Source organism: Acinonyx jubatus, chromosome E4 (assembly GCF_027475565.1).
Source record: "Acinonyx jubatus isolate Ajub_Pintada_27869175 chromosome E4, VMU_Ajub_asm_v1.0, whole genome shotgun sequence".
In the NCBI taxonomy this organism is placed as follows: domain Eukaryota; kingdom Metazoa; phylum Chordata; class Mammalia; order Carnivora; family Felidae; genus Acinonyx; species Acinonyx jubatus.
The window spans coordinates 49,383,620-49,400,003 of record NC_069395.1 but is presented as its reverse complement, the minus strand read 5'-3'; the positions used below and the strand labels follow the sequence as shown (position 1 = coordinate 49,400,003).

Below are 16,384 nucleotides of genomic sequence, written 5' to 3'. Positions count from 1 at the left end.
AAACTTCCCGTTCAAACCACGCCTGGCAACCTGCACAACGGGACTCTGATCCTTCCCCAGCCAATTGGCTAAGGCCACGACCATCACCCCCCACAACTGCCCCTAGACCCCTATAAAACCTTTGTGCTTTTGAAACACGCTCTCTCTCTCCGGCATCTCACCGCTGCCTTGGTGCAGGTAGGGGATTGAGCTCAAGCTAGCTCGAATAAATAGGCTCTTTGCTTTTGCATCAGACTCGGCTCCCTGGTGACCTTTGGGGATCACGAATTCTGGGCATAACAGGATCATGACTTGAGCCGAAATCAAGAGTGGGGCGCTCAACTGACTGAGTCACCCAGGTGCCCCATCATTCATTTTCACATGACCTTCACATTTTTATCTCCTACCTGGACCTTTTCCCTAAAATCTATTTCTACCATTCAAACTGCCCACCAGACACTTAGTACTTAATTTTCCAGCATTGTCTCCAACTCAACAACTTTCTAGCTAATTCATCATTATCTTATCTCTCTTCCCTTCATCCCTTGTGGCTCCTCCTTCTGACTTTCCACTTCTGTTAATGACATCATCATTCTCCCACTTACCTAAGTGCAATGTTTCCATCATCTTGACCTCTTTCTCTCTTGTCCTCCACATTTCATCAGTTATCAAGGCCTTCTGATTATTCTTTCATAATTTCCCTCCACCATCGGTGTCACGGAATGGAAGCAGGAACTGGATAATTCACCCATTATTAACTGAAGACACTGTTACCTCACTAGCCTAAGGAACGCTCAGATAATTTCCTCCATGTTCCATGGCATTTGTGCCTTAGACTTTCCCCTTTGAGTGCTAAGAATTCAAGATCATCAGATGAAAACCAAGAAAACAAAGCTTCCCTGAGGGTGTGTGGCTTATGGTTGCTGGGTTGGGGAACTGAGGTAGAAAGGGGCTTTTGTACAGATTACTTAGGGGATCCAAACTTTAAATCTGCAATACTAAATAAATGGAAAACCAAGGAATTTCAAGGAAGAGTAGAAAACTCTACAGAAGAAGATAGATTTGGCCCTGAGATCACAATTTGCTGCAATTTCAAATATTATTTTAGCCCTCAGGACAAAGAAAGTGATACATTGTAAGTGTCAAAAAAAAAAAAACACAAAACTACACCATTTTCTTTTCTATTTCTTCTTTCTGAGCAGAGGTATAGGTATAATTTACTGCTTCAGACTGGGCTGATGGGGAAAATAAAGTAAAATTTTACATAAGTAATCTCAGTTAATTAGATGACTGGGAACATAGTACAAATATGACCCTGGACACAATGGACAAAAAGTGGGCACCATGTAGATGCTTAACACCTTTAGGTTTCAGTAATTTGTTGTAAAATTATTACAATAATCAAGTATGCCTACAGTGCATGTAAAGATTATAAGGAGAGACTAAATCAGTAGACAAAAGGACTAAGCATATTGACGTGTACATTAGAGAAAGCAATGATGTGTAAGTTATCATAACCATGTATGCCCAAGCAACGATTACTGCCTTCATACCCTGGCATGTTATTTACAAAGAGACAATAAAGCACAGAGTTCAAAGAAGAAAAATTCATTCTGGACAGATTTGGATTTGAGTGTTTTCTTCTGCAAATTCCCATGTTACTTAATTTTTAGACTTTAATTTCTTTATTTCTATAAAATGGGAATTAATTATGATGTCTACTTCACAGGCTGTGAGGATTTAATGAAATGATGCATGGAAAGCACTTAGCTTTAGTAAACTTTAGTAAGAAAGAACAATTACTCAGAGTTTTTATTACCATTAGCATTCTGTTTTCATGTAAATATGCATCAAGAAATCAAGTCAAGCTGTGGACAGTGCTGTTGCTTTAGGCAAATCCTTGTACTTCTTAATCTAGAATCATGGATACATAGGTGGAATATAGGTAGATGCTGGTGAATGTTGCTTGGTGAATTGGTAATAGTCTTAGGAGATGAGTTTAGAGCTCTTTTGTCCTTAAGCACAATAATTTAGTGTGCTTGAACATCCTACAACACATTTTAGCAAATTATCATCCATTTTGGCATATTACCCTGCCGAGTGCTTTAATGAAAGCATGATGTTTGTCAGCTCTAAAACTTAGTGTGAGTCTCCTTTGAGTCAGAGAGCCATGGTTGGTATCTAGGCAGAGGCAGATCTCCCTAACATCTTCTATATGAATGGCACAGTGGTTCCCAAGGAGAAGAGAGGAAGATGAATATCTCAACACAACCTACTTGAATTGTTACAGAAGCAGTTCAAAGGGCACCCCAAAGGGAAACAGGTATTCCAGGAGGGAGGGAGGGAAGGAGGGAGGGAGGGAGAGAGAGAGAGAGAGAAAGAAAGAAGGAAGAAGAAGAAGAAGAAAGAGAGAAGGGGAGAGAGAGAGAGAAGGAAAGGGGGAGAGGAGGGCATTCTATGTTTCCTTCTAGTGAGATGGAAGGAATGGAAGATTCTCTTTTCAGGGACAGCATTATGACATCAAAATATTAATCATCCGACACTGTACACAAGGTGTTGGAGGGGAGAGCATGAAACCTCAGTCTTTCACAAGGAATAGGCTTAAAAAGTTTCAAGGATTTTTTTGCAAATTATAAATACACTTATTATTATTTATTGCAGAGATCAGCCTTCATTAAAGTTAAATGCACAGTTAATGGGCTACTTTGTGCTTTGTCTTTTGCACCCTCATTAAAGTTGAGGGTAGGCACATGCATTCCCTTAAGTATGCTAGAAGGCAAAATGATTTCAGTTTTTTTTGTATTGTTGCTTCTGTTGTTTCATTAGTAGCCAATTAATTGTTCCTAATGAATTATCAAAGGCACTAACAATATCTGGGTTCTTCTTTTCCACTAACTAGCTCAACTGTAGAAAACTTAGTATTTTCTGGGAAGTTTTTTTTTTTAACCCATTTCTTCTGAACTCTATTGAACTCAAAGGGATTCCTCCCACACTCCAAGAACAGCTAGAAGAAGGAGGGAGGAGAAGGTCAGAAGAGCACAGGGGTGGTAACAGCTCTCCTGAGCCTCAACCCAATGCCAGAGAAGGAGCTCCAGTAAGTAAATCAAGTCAACACCACCCCTCCCATTCCTTTGCCCTTTTATATGCAACTGTTAAATTAGCTTTAAGTTCCCTGAGGGTAGGAATAAGGTCTACTTTCCAACTGTGTTCAGGATCTAGCACCTTACTTAATGTTAAATAACAACAATGCATTTTAATTGGCCTACTTTCAGAGCACCAGATCAAATTATTCTCCTAATTAATTGGTTGATCTCATATTTCACTTATATTGTCAGGTTATTATTTTTCCCTTTAGGGCTCAAGACACCACTGACAGTTCAAATACTTCTTCATTAATTACCATGTCTTAGATTCCATATAATCTTATTATAATTATTTTGATATCACATTTATTGGGGACCAACATGTATTAGGAGCAATTAAGAACAGAGAATTAGTTTCAACTTTTCCCACCTATATGCACACCGAGTTGATGCTCAAAATCTGATGGAAGGTGTACTTGGCTTGGCAGATGAGAGGCCTCAATTAGGTTTAATTGGGCAGACATGAAATCAGTTTCGAAAAAGTGATCGATAAACATTTTATAACGTTGGATCAAGTTTCTTTTTCAGCAGCTAAACATTTCTTGTTAACTGGTTCATCTTTTCTTCCTTGGGTTGCTGTGATACCCAACTGAGCCAAGCCCCACACTATAAGGGGGAACTAGGCAAACCAGTAGTTTTCAAGGGAAAGGGAGGCAGGAGAGAAAAGGGTTTGAAAATCAGCACAAGACCTTTACAGGGTTAAAGGACTCTGTGTGTTTAGTCTGGAGAGCGGATGTGAATATTTAAGCCATGTGAATATTTAAATGAACTTCCATGGACAGGAAATGGGTTAATTGCATATAACAGAACAAAGTCAATGGGTTGATGTGGCAGAGAAAGAAACTTTTGCACAATAGAAGAAAAACTAAACAAACTTTGGAATCATATATACACTGGGTACCCTAATACAGATAGTACCTTGTCACTCTTAAAAAGATATTAAAGAAGCTAGATTTTTTTTAATTCAAAAATAATTATGAATGCCTAATACACGAGACACATTTATAGACAGACATGAATGGAGGTGGGGCACCTGGATGGCTCAGTTGGCTAAGTGTTGGACTCTTGATTTTGGCTCAGGTCATGATCTCACCCATTGTGGGTTCAAGCCCCGCTTCAGCCTCTGAACTGTCAGTGTGGAGCCTGCTTGGGATTCTCTCTTTCCCCCTCTCTCTCTCTGCCCCTCACCTGCCTGCCTCTCTCTCTCTCTCTCTCTCTCTCTCTCTCTCTCTCTCTCTCTCTCTCACACACACATACACACACACACACACACACACACAAAAGTAATAAACTTAAAAAAACAGATATGAACAAATCAAACTACAGGCTGCCAAGAAGCTTGGATTTTAGTGTGTGTTGTGCTGTGTGTGACGGGGGGGCGGGGCAGTTTGAGGACAGTACACAACATAAGCAGTCAAAGCACTTTTCCTCAGATAGAGGTATATGCTATGCCGGGAGGTCAGGGGAGTAAGGTCAGAGAGCCTGTGCAGGTTCAAGCATGTCAGTGATTTATGGAACGGGGTAGAGTTGGGATTTTAAACTAAGTGCAAAGAGGACCTTTGGAGGGTTTTAAGCAGAGAAGACATGATTTGAATTCCGTTTCTGAAAGACCACTCTGTCAGTTGTGTGGAGAAGGAATTAAGGAGGAGGAGAAGAATGGAAGCAGGGGCACCTGGGAGGGGACCACTGGTGTGACAGGTGAGACGTGGTGGACAGATCTGGGGAAAGTTCGGGCAGCAGAGGTGCTGCTAGACAAGAAGGAACAGATGAGAGAACGGCGGGAGGGTGGCTCCCACCTCCAAGGAACGCCTGAACCAGGAATTCGGGTTTTAAGTGGGAGGTTGGAGATAAAGGTCTCTGAAGGCCCCTTCAACCCTGAAGCTGTGTAATGTTGTGGTAAATTTCAGGTGTGGCCACTCTAGATCCTCCATTTAATCTTTCTGCTAATGCAGGAGCACTTGGCGAGCACCGGCACTGATGTGGGGACGAGAGAGGGCACGGGGTCTCTGAAGGCAGAGACGTCCTACTGCTTTCCTCACTCCTGTACTTCCAGTGCCTGTGACCGTGCCTGGCGAATAACTAGTCTTCGGTGAGCGAACGAATAAAAAGATGAGAAGTGTATACATTGTTTACACCTGTAGTTGGCATTCAAACTAATTCATTCCTGGGGCGCCTGGGGGGCTCAGTCGGTTGGGCGTCCGACTTCGGCTCAGGTCATGATCTCGCAGTCCATGAGTTCGAGCCCCGCATCGGGCTCTGGGCTGACAGCTCAGAGCCTGGAGCCTGTTTCGGATTCTGTGTCTCCCTCTCTCTCTGACCCTCCCCTGCTCATGCTCTCTCTGTCTCAAAAGTAAATAAATGTTAAAAAAAAAAAAAAAAAAAAACTAATTCATTCCTATTCAATCCACCTTGCTCTTACTGCGATGTAAGAGTTGTACTTGGCATCAACATAAAGAATAAATAGCTGCTTACTTACGTGTGTAGGTTTTCGAAGAATAGCAGTTGAGGTGGGTCAGAATGCTCTCCTCTCTCAAACTCATGGGTCTTGAACTTGTCTTTTCTTGTACACATATGCCACGTCTTCCAAATGAAGAAATGCTATAAAAACAGAAACAAATAACAAGCTGACATTCAGCAAAACCACTTGAGTAGTGTTTGTGCTTGAAGGACATGTGTGCTATATGGACACTAGGGAAGGTTTTCGCCAAATTGTACTGTTAGCCATAGAGCCCAGCTCTGAGCAGGCCCTCAGTAAATGTCAGTGGATTCCCAAAGTCTAAGTTCATTGAGGGTGAGAACATGTATCAAGTGTGGTTCTTCAGTCTACCTGGAAGAGATTCAGCTCCGCTTAGGAAGTCCCCTGTTCTTATGATTCTCATTGGAATTAGACTATCACATCAAAATCTCCACATACCTGCCTTCAAATCATTCTAGATAAATTGCTTCCTGGCTTTTTGTTTTTGTTTTTGTTTTCATTCAATGTATAACTACCTGGTAGGTTCTAAAGACCCAACAGTGACCCCTCTAGGGGTTTTCTCTGCCTGCTCTTCCCTTTCCCTCCTATCACTCTTTGGACTGTTTCCTTTGTTTTACCTAATTCACAGAGTTGACTGCCCCTCTTGTATCATGAGGCAGAGGGAAAAACAATGATGAGGACCCAACACTAACCGGAACCTGCAACAAACAGAAGTTGTTGCCAAGGCAACCCAACCAGAGATTCCTGCATCCAGCCATCACAGGGTGGGGGGGGAGTTTGGGATGAGATCACTTGAGGGGCGGGGGGACCTTTCAGGAAAAAAGCTGACCTGATAAAGGAACCAAGCAGTTGTCATTCCAAGTGATGTCTTTTTCCTTTTTCCCTTTCTCAATAAAGAGAAGAACTTGCAAAAGCCTTGAAAGATAAGCAGGCTGAGTAAACTAGGTGGGATTTCAAAGGCTCCTGTTCAATTAATCTGACTGCAGCTAGATCAGAACAGTTGTGCTCCTGGGTACAAGCAGAGGGGAGACATTAGGGCAAGGAAACACAAGGAAAGGGGACAAGGCATTAAACACACTTCTGAACCACTGTGTACGCTATAATAGGAGTGATCGCCTTTATTTATACAATGCCTTTTGTCCAGGATCCTGCGAGCACAGCACAGACATTACCTCCCTGGGCTTCCAAACACCTCTGTGAGCTGAGGATCAAGGACAGGGATTATTTTACAGATGGGAAAACTGGCACTCAAAAACCGCATATGTGCCAAGACCCCTTCACAAGATAGCGGCACAGCCAGAAACAGGATGCAGGTAAAAATAACGACAATCATTTTTTTTTAATTGCTTCTTAACATCGTCCCTGCTGGATCGAGATCTATTTCACAAAATTGACTTTAAAGGGCCGAAGTCCCTTCCCTCCCTATCCCGGTGAGGCTGCATGCTCAGAATGCAGTTGTTTAAGCCCCTGACACATGGACTGAAGGGGGTCCCCGCTGGGCTTGTGGACTCCAGTCGTCACATTAAAATGCTCCTGGACAGCGGTGCAACCGCACTAGACCTCATTCTCCTGCCCTTTTAGGGGATTCATTTTGGCACCTTTCTGCCCTGTGCATTCTCAAACTGGGAATCTTCATCAATCAAACAAATGTTTATTGATTGCCTAGCATGTTCAGCCCTGGTGCTATGAATGAATAGCAAATGTTACCTATAGTACTTACCTGCAAAAACGATCGTGTATACCACAGAGCCTTCTACAGAAGATGGAAGGGAAACACAGAGGAAACAAGGAATAAAGGAACAGAAAATGAACTGTTAAGATACCACAGACCAAATGGTGGTAGCAGGTGTGGCACGATTCTGAGAAAAGCATAGTATGGTGACCTGAAGTCAGAGGAGGCTTGACCAAGGAAGGCCTCTTGAGCCACTTGCTAGAGATTTGGTCTGTGAGCGGAAGGAGGTGGTGCCTCTATGAAACAGACCTCCACACACACCCTCTACACGTGCTCCATAGATAAGGACCTAGCATGCTATATTGTGAATATTTTTTGATTTACCCTGGCAACCTAACTCCTTCCTTGGACTGGGTCCTCCTGAGCAGAGACCGTGCTCTATTCTTCTCTGTATCCCGGTGCTTAGCTCTGTGCCTGGCACATAGTAGGTGATCAGTAAACCTATGATAAGTGAGTAGATGGGTGAATCAGTGAATCAAAAATGTCCTGATGACAATAGCAACAACAATGATATCTAATGCTAGTTTTCATTCGGCAAGAATTCACAGCTAATGTTAAATAAATAAATGATAATTCTAAGTTCCCACAGAGTACAGTAGGCTGTGATTTGGGAGGCGGTTGGATCTTGGCTCAGCCACTTACTATCCTTATGGCCTTAGGACAAGGCTCCAGATCTCTGTTTCTTCACTTATAAAATATGAATGAAATAATTATATTTACCTCACTGGTTGTGGTAAGGTTGAAATTAAATAATGCATGCAAAAATGCTTTGTAAAGTGTAAATCAGCATACGAGTCCCAGTCATTATTGCCATCAATAGCGTAATTTAGCATACCATTAATTTATGTCACCCATTACATACATTTCCCACCGAAGTACTATTGTAAATCATAGGCCTTTTAAGGCTGAAATGTCCTAATCTGAAGATAAATAAGGCAAAGTTGACATAAAATAATTTCTCCCAAGGTCCAACAGGCAGGACTAGAGCTAGTCTAGTCTAGCAGACTCCTGACCTGTGCTCCCTCCACAAAGCAGCTCTGAGAAGCCCCCCTGAGCAGATTAGTCTCATAAAGACGGAAACTAAGTGGCTGCCTTTCTCCCTTCTTTGTTCTCATCATTCAGTGTCACCACATCAAAACAGAACTGGACACATTCCCGCAGTCACTTCTCGTCTCTACCCTCACTCAAGGCCAGATGCTACATCTCCTTCCTGAAGCTGTGGCAACGCGTGGCCAGCCTCCCAGCTCCAGTCCTACTCCCCACCTCCCATCTGGGCTCTGATGTTAAGTCATCTTTCTCAAGCACCATGTGAGCCCATCTCAGACACTTCAAAAGCCTCCGGTTGCTTCTTTTCCTAAAAGCCCCCTTCATGAGGTTTGAACCTCTTAACACAGCCCTTCCCATTCTCACAGAGCCTCTTGGCTGGAGGCTGGGATGACTTCCGTTATCACTATCTACCAAGCCCCCACTAGATCCTCGGTACAAATTTATTAAACTAGAAGAATCATAACAAACCCTATGACATAACCACCCTCCCAGATTCCCCTCTCAGTTGTGACACACAAGCTCACAAATCCCTAGCCAAGCCTTCCTTCCATGCACAGATTCCATGGAACAGATTCCATGACACTTGAGAGAAGCAGCACCTCCAGGAGGGTGCTCATTCATGATATTAACCTTCTTCTCCCTTCTTGTCCATCAGCAGCTGTCCCTTGTTCACGGTCCCCACCCACTTTTCCTTAGCCAGTCAGCAGGAATCCCCTCACCTACCAACCCCACACACATACTCCCACTACCCCTCTGTACTTTGCACAATATACTTGCCATTATCCCCACACAACCACCCGCTCTGGTCTCCTTCAGCAAACCAGGCTCTTTTCCCATTTAGAACTGTGCCCAGGAGGAGGGGCCCTGCCAGACACCCTCACCGTATCTTCTTCCACGTGGTCTCTTTCAAAATGGGATTCTCTTCAGCAGCAGCCAATTAGTACAGAATGTCTGTTGTAGACAGCTCTTAGCATTAAGTGCCAAGAAAGCTACATGGTGTGTGTTTTAGTCTCTGCCTTTGGGGACCTTATGATATAGTTGGTGATACAAGAAATATGCGGAAAATAGTTACGTGGCTTCCAAGGTCCTTACATCTGCAGGCATTTCTCTCCCCCGCTTCCATGTGATTTATTTATTCGGCTTGAGCCAGCTGCCGACTGGTTATTTTCATGTCTGTGTCCTTTTTGCACTGTGCTTGTTTATGAAGGTTTCTCTGAGTGTGTCACTTATGCTCAGAGGTATTTCTGTACATATTTTTTTTATGTATGCCCAAGCCCTCCCAGAACATAAGCTGGAGGGAGGGTTGTGGTAATTAGGTCCTTTCTATCACACCACAGACTGCTACATGCAGTGGCTTTCAGGAAATACTAGTGACAGAGGCTGGCTGAAAGAGGTCATCTGGCTCAGTTGTTACTGTCACACACACACACACACACACACACACACACACACACACACACACACATTTGGAAGTAGACTCAGAATCACAGTGCTACCTCTTCCAGAGGAATGTTAATCAACCCACATCACCTTCCTAGTGATCAAGGGACTCTCTAACTTAACATGACACCAGATGAGAAGTGACTAAGTATGCAACCAGATGCCCAGGGTCACAAAAATTGCCAGATCACTCATACTGCACTGGCAACACAATTTTACCAAGTACCTCAGGGAATCACTTTCTCCATCCCCTTCTAAATTCAAAATATGCTGTTTCTTCTATGCTTTCCTCATGTAACATATGCTACCTCTTCCTGTTGATTCATTCATTCATTTGCAAATACTTGTTGAGCATCTCTCTATGCTGGTAATAAAACAGTGTGCCAATCAGTCTCTGCTCTTAAAGAGCTTACTGTCTAGTGACAAAACAAGCAGAAATGTAGGAAATCACAGAGTGATAAAGGTCAGAGAAGGCTTTGGTGAATGTCGATAAGAGAATTACCTAACTCAGAAAAGGCAGATTTCCTCAAGAAAGTAACCTGGAAGTTTGACCTATGGTGAGTAGGTCTCAGGCAAGATGTAGGAGGAAGGAGGGAAGTGTCTACAGATGTGAGCACCTTGTAAGCCACATAACTATTTTAGGCGTATTTCTTTGTATCACCAACTAAATCCTAAGGCCCCTGAATACGGATTAAAACTTATATACCATGTCACTCTCTTGGCATCTAAAACTAAGACCTGTCTATAGCAGTCATTCAATACCTACTGGCTGTTGCTTTAGAAAACCCTATTTTGATGTATTGGAGCTCTCCAATTCTGAGGAAAAGCACTAGCCCTCAAGTGAGGTATCTCACCAGCCCACGTGGCTTAGTTGACATGCATCTGATGGGGAGTACTGTCATCCTTTCTTCCTCAGAGAGTTTAGAAAAAATGAGACTCCCCCACACCCCAGTCTTCTTCTGTCATGAGGTGGTGAGAGCTGAGAAGTCTAGAAATACTGGCAAGTAAGAGGAGCCATGGTTGAAGATTTTCTGGAGAGCCTCTGTTGTCCGGTCACTTAGAAACCTTGTTCAGAATCACCCCTGCTATGGACTTCTTGTTCTCATGATGCAGGAAACAAGGTAGGGTGGGGTGTTCACATTCAGGTAGGCACCTCCTCTGTGATCACCCCCGATGCGGGCAAACAGCCCAGTGAGGAGTAAAGAGATGTCAGGAAGGTATCAGAATTCCACCCTTTTTCTCCCCACTCAGCCCTACCTGGCTCTTTACCAAGTCGGGCCGGAAGCACTGCCCGGGAGACGAGACTCCCAACCACCCAGGGCAAAGCATTCAGATGATTTACTCACATGCCGATGACACAAACCTTGGAGGACATAGATTTTAAAACGCATGACTTTTCTGAAAATGCCTGGATAGTGTGAGCTGCAAATAACTAATACTCAGCAAGTAAAACATGCTATCTGAACAGTAGGATTTTGGCTCTTAGGAGATTCTACCCATAAGTCTCCCAAGGCAAGATTCTTTGCAAAGTCATCTTCAGCTAAACTAGGAAATCTATTGAGAGAAATGGGAAAGATATATATATATATATATATATATATATATATATAGAGAGAGAGAGAGAGAGAGAGAGAGAGAGAGAGGGAGAGAGAGAGAGAGAGAGAGACTGACTGACTCCTGGCAAGAGGCAGGAGTAGGACAGCTTTCTTGTCTCCCTTTCAGGAATGTGGGCTCTTGATACTGTGCTTACCACGGGGCTGGTATATCACAGAGTCATTACAGAACATGGCAAACCATGAGATGAGAATTAAAACAAAAACCAAACCAAAACAAAAAAGGACAATGAAAAAAAAGGGAGAAAAGAGAGCAAAGGGCATTTAGAAAACAGATAAAATACAGACTAGAAAATAAAAGACCAGAAACTTTAAAATGAGTTAGAGACAAGTGAAAGCAGTAAGACAAAGGAAAGAGTTAAACGTTAGGCTAAAGATTTCACATGATTAAGAGTTGAAAAATAAGGCCGGGCAAACCGGTGAGAAAACAAAGGGAAGCTCAGAGCTATCAAGGTGAGAGATTAAAATGTGGAAGTTAAAAGATGCAAGGTTATGATAAAACTAAAATCCAAAGATAAGTTTAGAGCTGGGGGAAGTGGGGCTAGGAATAGAAAGAACAAGGGTAGGGGGTGGGGAGGAGAGGGCAGAGACAGAGAGAGAGCAGAGGAGAGAAGAAAGGCGGGCACTGGGGGAGGAAGATAAGAGGGGAGGCCCTCAGCTTCTGCTGCACAGTGGAGACAATGTGTCCAGGCTTTCTCCCTTGGCCTCTTTTCCCAGAGGAAAAGCTCTGCTTGGGCCTCCTTCCCCAACTCCTTGTGGCCATCAGCCCTGCGTAAGGGCACAGACTGAGAGTCAGAAATCTGGTGGTCAGGCCCCCACGCTGACTACTTCTATCAACCCCCTAACCCTTCTGGCATTCACCACCATGTCTGAAGTAGAAAAGTTATCAGTAGCTAAATTGTACCCAGCCCATCAAAGACAGCCCCGGGCCAAGGAGATGCTGTGGGGTAGAGGCACTGGGATCTCCCTAGGTCCTGTCTCCTAGAGTCCCAGCTCTTTGCTCCCCTTTTGTTCTTGCTCCTCTTACCTCCACAGACCGATTTGGTTTGTCTCATTATCCCTCAGTGCCCTCCCTCCATTTGACCTTGTTTTTGGATCATTAAATGAACCCAACATCTTTCTGGTTCTCTAGGGCGACTCCGGACTTCCCAGCGTGGATCTTAATTCTGCATAATGCTGGGCACGGCAGCTCTGTTTCTTCTAATGGTAACAAACTCGGATTCTAATTCCAACCAGCTGTCTTAGAGCACTGGCCACAAGGGAGATCAGGAGAATATGTGTGTTTGGTTCTACATAAACCCATCCTGACTGCTAGAAAAACAGAGCATGCTGTTCCTATGTGAGGGGCAGCCCAATTCATTTTCTAAAATCAAGACACTTTGGGGGAAAGCAAATCTCGTATTTCTCTTGTTCTTTGCCCTCAACTAATTCTTTGAAGTGTAAAGACAGCACCATGGGGGGAATATATCCTGGTGTTACTACCACAGAGAAATCCTGGGAAGTGAGAGGTTTTTGTTAGCATTGAGATGATGTCCATTCAAAGCTGTCATGCCTGACATTGCTTCCTGTCTCTTCACCTTAATAATGAGTTCCCAGGTATCAAGTGAAGGCTCCCTGAGTAGTGCAACAGGAGAAGCATACATCTGCGGTGCTGCAAGTGACAACAGGGACCGATTTTCATGCTGCTTAAAGCACAAGATATGCCACTCTTATAGCACAGCAGCTCACAAAATCTCCACACGGTGATGATGCTAGAGAAGCGTATCCACTCTGAAGTATCAGGTCTTCCTCTTGATCAACTAAACCTGCAGACAGAGCAACTAATTGGGTCCCACGTGCTGGATGCAGAGGGACCTTAAAACTTTTTTTTTTTTCCCAGAGTGACTTGAGGGTGGAGAACACAGTACAATTTAATGTAGACAACTGTGAAGTGTTGTCGTAGGGCAGGGAATCCATGGAGTGAGCCCAGTGTGCATGTTAAGTGAAACCAAAGAGCTCCAGAGTGGGTCAGGCAAGCCCTGCGAATGCCTTGGCTTGGCTAGCTAGGATACCATAGCATCCTCTTGATAAATGTGACCTCCTCTGAAGATCTAGGTCAAGGTAAAGGGAGGGAATATCTTTTGTTGGTTAATCCCAGTGCTATTCATTTCCCCTGCGGCTGGATTAGTGTCCTTTCAAAGAAAGAGCTACGTAAACAGTAATCAGTGTGTCAGGTTATCAATTGAGGGCTCACAGCTTACCATTCAACTGAAAAAGCAGAGGAGGACTTAGGTAGGAATGTAGTCTCTTCTAAAATCCCCAGACTTTCCTTTATCCACAAGCACGTTCCCCCCAAAAACTTTCAGAACAGCACGCACACCCTCAGACATTTAGAAGGCTTACACCAATGCCTGATGTGGATGTTATTTGAGATACAGCTCTATAAAAGTCTATAATGATAAGTAATGAGTCTCATTATTCATTTGGGTTTGGCACACATGAAGCTGACACATGTCAGGTGTTTAACCACTCCTCCCTTCTCCTTTCAGGATTTTCTCCAGGTAGAATTTAGAGCGATGTCTCAGCCTTCTTGGTGACTGAGGAATCCAACTCTGTTCTGTCTCGTTTTATGGAAGCAGTGCTGGGATGCCTGGGTAGTTCAGTCGGTTGAGCGTCTGACTTCAGCTCAGGTCATGATCTCGCAGTTCACGAGTACAGGCCCTGAGTCAGGCTCTGTGCTGACAGCTCAGAGCCTGGAGCCTGACTGGGATTCTGTCTCCCCCTCTGCTCACACTCTGTCTCTCTCTCAAAAATAAATTTAAAAAAAAAATTTAAAAATTAAAAAAAAAAAAAAAAAGCAGTGTAGAGCTCAAAATGATTCACCTCCCATCCTCTCAAACTTCAGCTTGGTCACATCCCTAGATTCTGTTGACAAAACTTCCCTGAAACTCCTTTTTTGTGGATACGAGAATAGTCAATGACTCTTCAGCATCTGTGTTTTCAGGATTTTGTGAACATGCGCTCAACCTTTCGCATCTTCTTGTGTTATGAATTACTTCATGCATTTTGACTCACACTCCTTCTGAAACAGCACCTGAATTCATTTTCTTCATGAATCTTCTCTCTGCTGGAAACACTAAAGGCTTTACCGTTCTCCTCATAGGCCCAAGTACATGTTCCTTCCATAGAAGGACTTTTCTACCAGCAGAAATAAATCTCCTAGTATCATCTTAGCACAAATATTTTATTTTATTTCATTTTATTTATATTTTTTAATGAAATTTATTGTCAAATTGGTTTCCATACAACACCCAGTGCTCATCTAAACAGGTACCCTCCTCAATGCCCATCACCCACTTTCCCCTTCCCCAACCCCCCATCAATCCTCCGTTTGTTCTCAGTATTTAAAAGTCTCTATGATTGGCCTCCTTCCCTCTCTGTAACTTTTTTCCCCCCATCCCCTCCCCTCTGGTCTTCTGTTGAGTTTCTCAGAATCCACATATGAGTGAAAACATATGGTATCTGTCTTTCTTTGCCCAACTTATTTCACTTAGCACAATACCCTCCAGTTCCATCCATGTTGCTACAAATGGCCAGATTTCATTCTTTCTCATTGCCAGTAGTATTCCACTGCATATATAAACCACATCTTCTTTATCCATTCGTCGGTTGATGGGCATTTGGGCTCTTTCCATAATTTGGCTATTGTTGAGAGTGCTGCTATAAACATTGGGGTACAAGTGCCCCTATGCATCAGCACTCCTATATCCCTTGGGTAAATTCCTAGCAGTTAGCACAAATATTTTAATAACCCAGTTTCTTTTAATACCTACTGAACCAATGGTAGTAAGATGAAGACAGAGGATCCTCAACCCACAAAGGTAATTACGATTTGGGGAGAATCACTAAATATGATAAAATTGTAAAAACCAAAAACAAACAAAATCTGTGAAGATGGAGTAAAATGTTCAGACTGCGTGAGCATTACCTCCAACTCTTCTTTTTACTCTCAGTGTTCTTGGTAAGTCACACTGAGTAATAGGAAGAAAAAGAGTTAGGTTGAATTGAGGATAGCAAGAAGTTCAGGATCCCACAGCGAGTGACAAGAGGAACAAGAGATGATCATTTTTAAGATACCACCCATTGGAATATATCAATGATGTATGTTATTTTTAAAAAATAAAGAAAAGAGTCAAGCGACTCAATTTTCTTTTACTAGTAGGAATTCAGCTAGAGTAGCTGTGCAGGATGGGGACATTTATTTTATTTTCAGATGCACATATTATGAAAACAGTCCACATGAGAGCCATGAATGTTACCATAATTCTTAAAGGAGCCATCAGAGAGAATGGGCTCTGGAGCTGGATAACAGATACGTATGTCCTTCTAGCGGCGTCACTAAGGAACGACGTGATCAGGACTGAAGTTGTGCACGCAGATTGCCTACACAACCGTATGTAAACCGAATGTCTCAGTGCTCCAGTATTGCCTGCCTGCCTTAAATCACCATTTCCTAGGTGCCTACCCAAAAGGCTTATCCTCTCCTGCATATCTAATGGGCAATCAAGTAAATGTAATACATTTAGACCTCTAGAGCCGTAGAGTTGGAGAAGACTTTAGTAATAGCCTTGTAACCCAGTTCTTCCTCAGTAATACTGTCTTTTCCCTCACATTATAAAATTGGCATTTGCACATTTTAAGGGATATACAGAAGAGTATGGAAATGAAATAATAATCTATAATTCAATTATCAGAGTTTGGGATTTCTTTTCTGAGGGGGAAGGATGCTATATATATATATATATATATTTATACACATATATATATATTTAAATATTTGTATACATCAGTGAACATATGTATGTGTATATACATATATAATACACACACACACATTTCTATATACATATGCATACATGGACACATACACTTTTAAGCTTACAAAATTGAGATTCTAACTCGTTTTTAACAATAT

The 16,384-nt window shown here is 42.8% G+C and overlaps 1 long non-coding RNA gene across 2 annotated transcripts; it reads left to right on the top strand.

The window, feature by feature from the left end:
• Positions 1-800: 800 nt before the first annotated feature.
• On the top strand, positions 801-14,422 carry LOC128313055 (uncharacterized). Of its 2 annotated transcripts, none has more exons than XR_008293207.1 (7): positions 801-884; positions 2,958-3,073; positions 5,075-5,211; positions 6,743-6,911; positions 8,453-8,638; positions 10,734-10,938; positions 12,563-14,422. It is a non-coding gene; the product is annotated as an uncharacterized LOC128313055 (long non-coding RNA). The 2 variants fall into 2 exon arrangements; XR_008293206.1 differs by having other exon boundaries at positions 810-884; positions 2,879-3,073.
• The last annotated feature ends 1,962 nt before the right edge of the window (positions 14,423-16,384 follow it).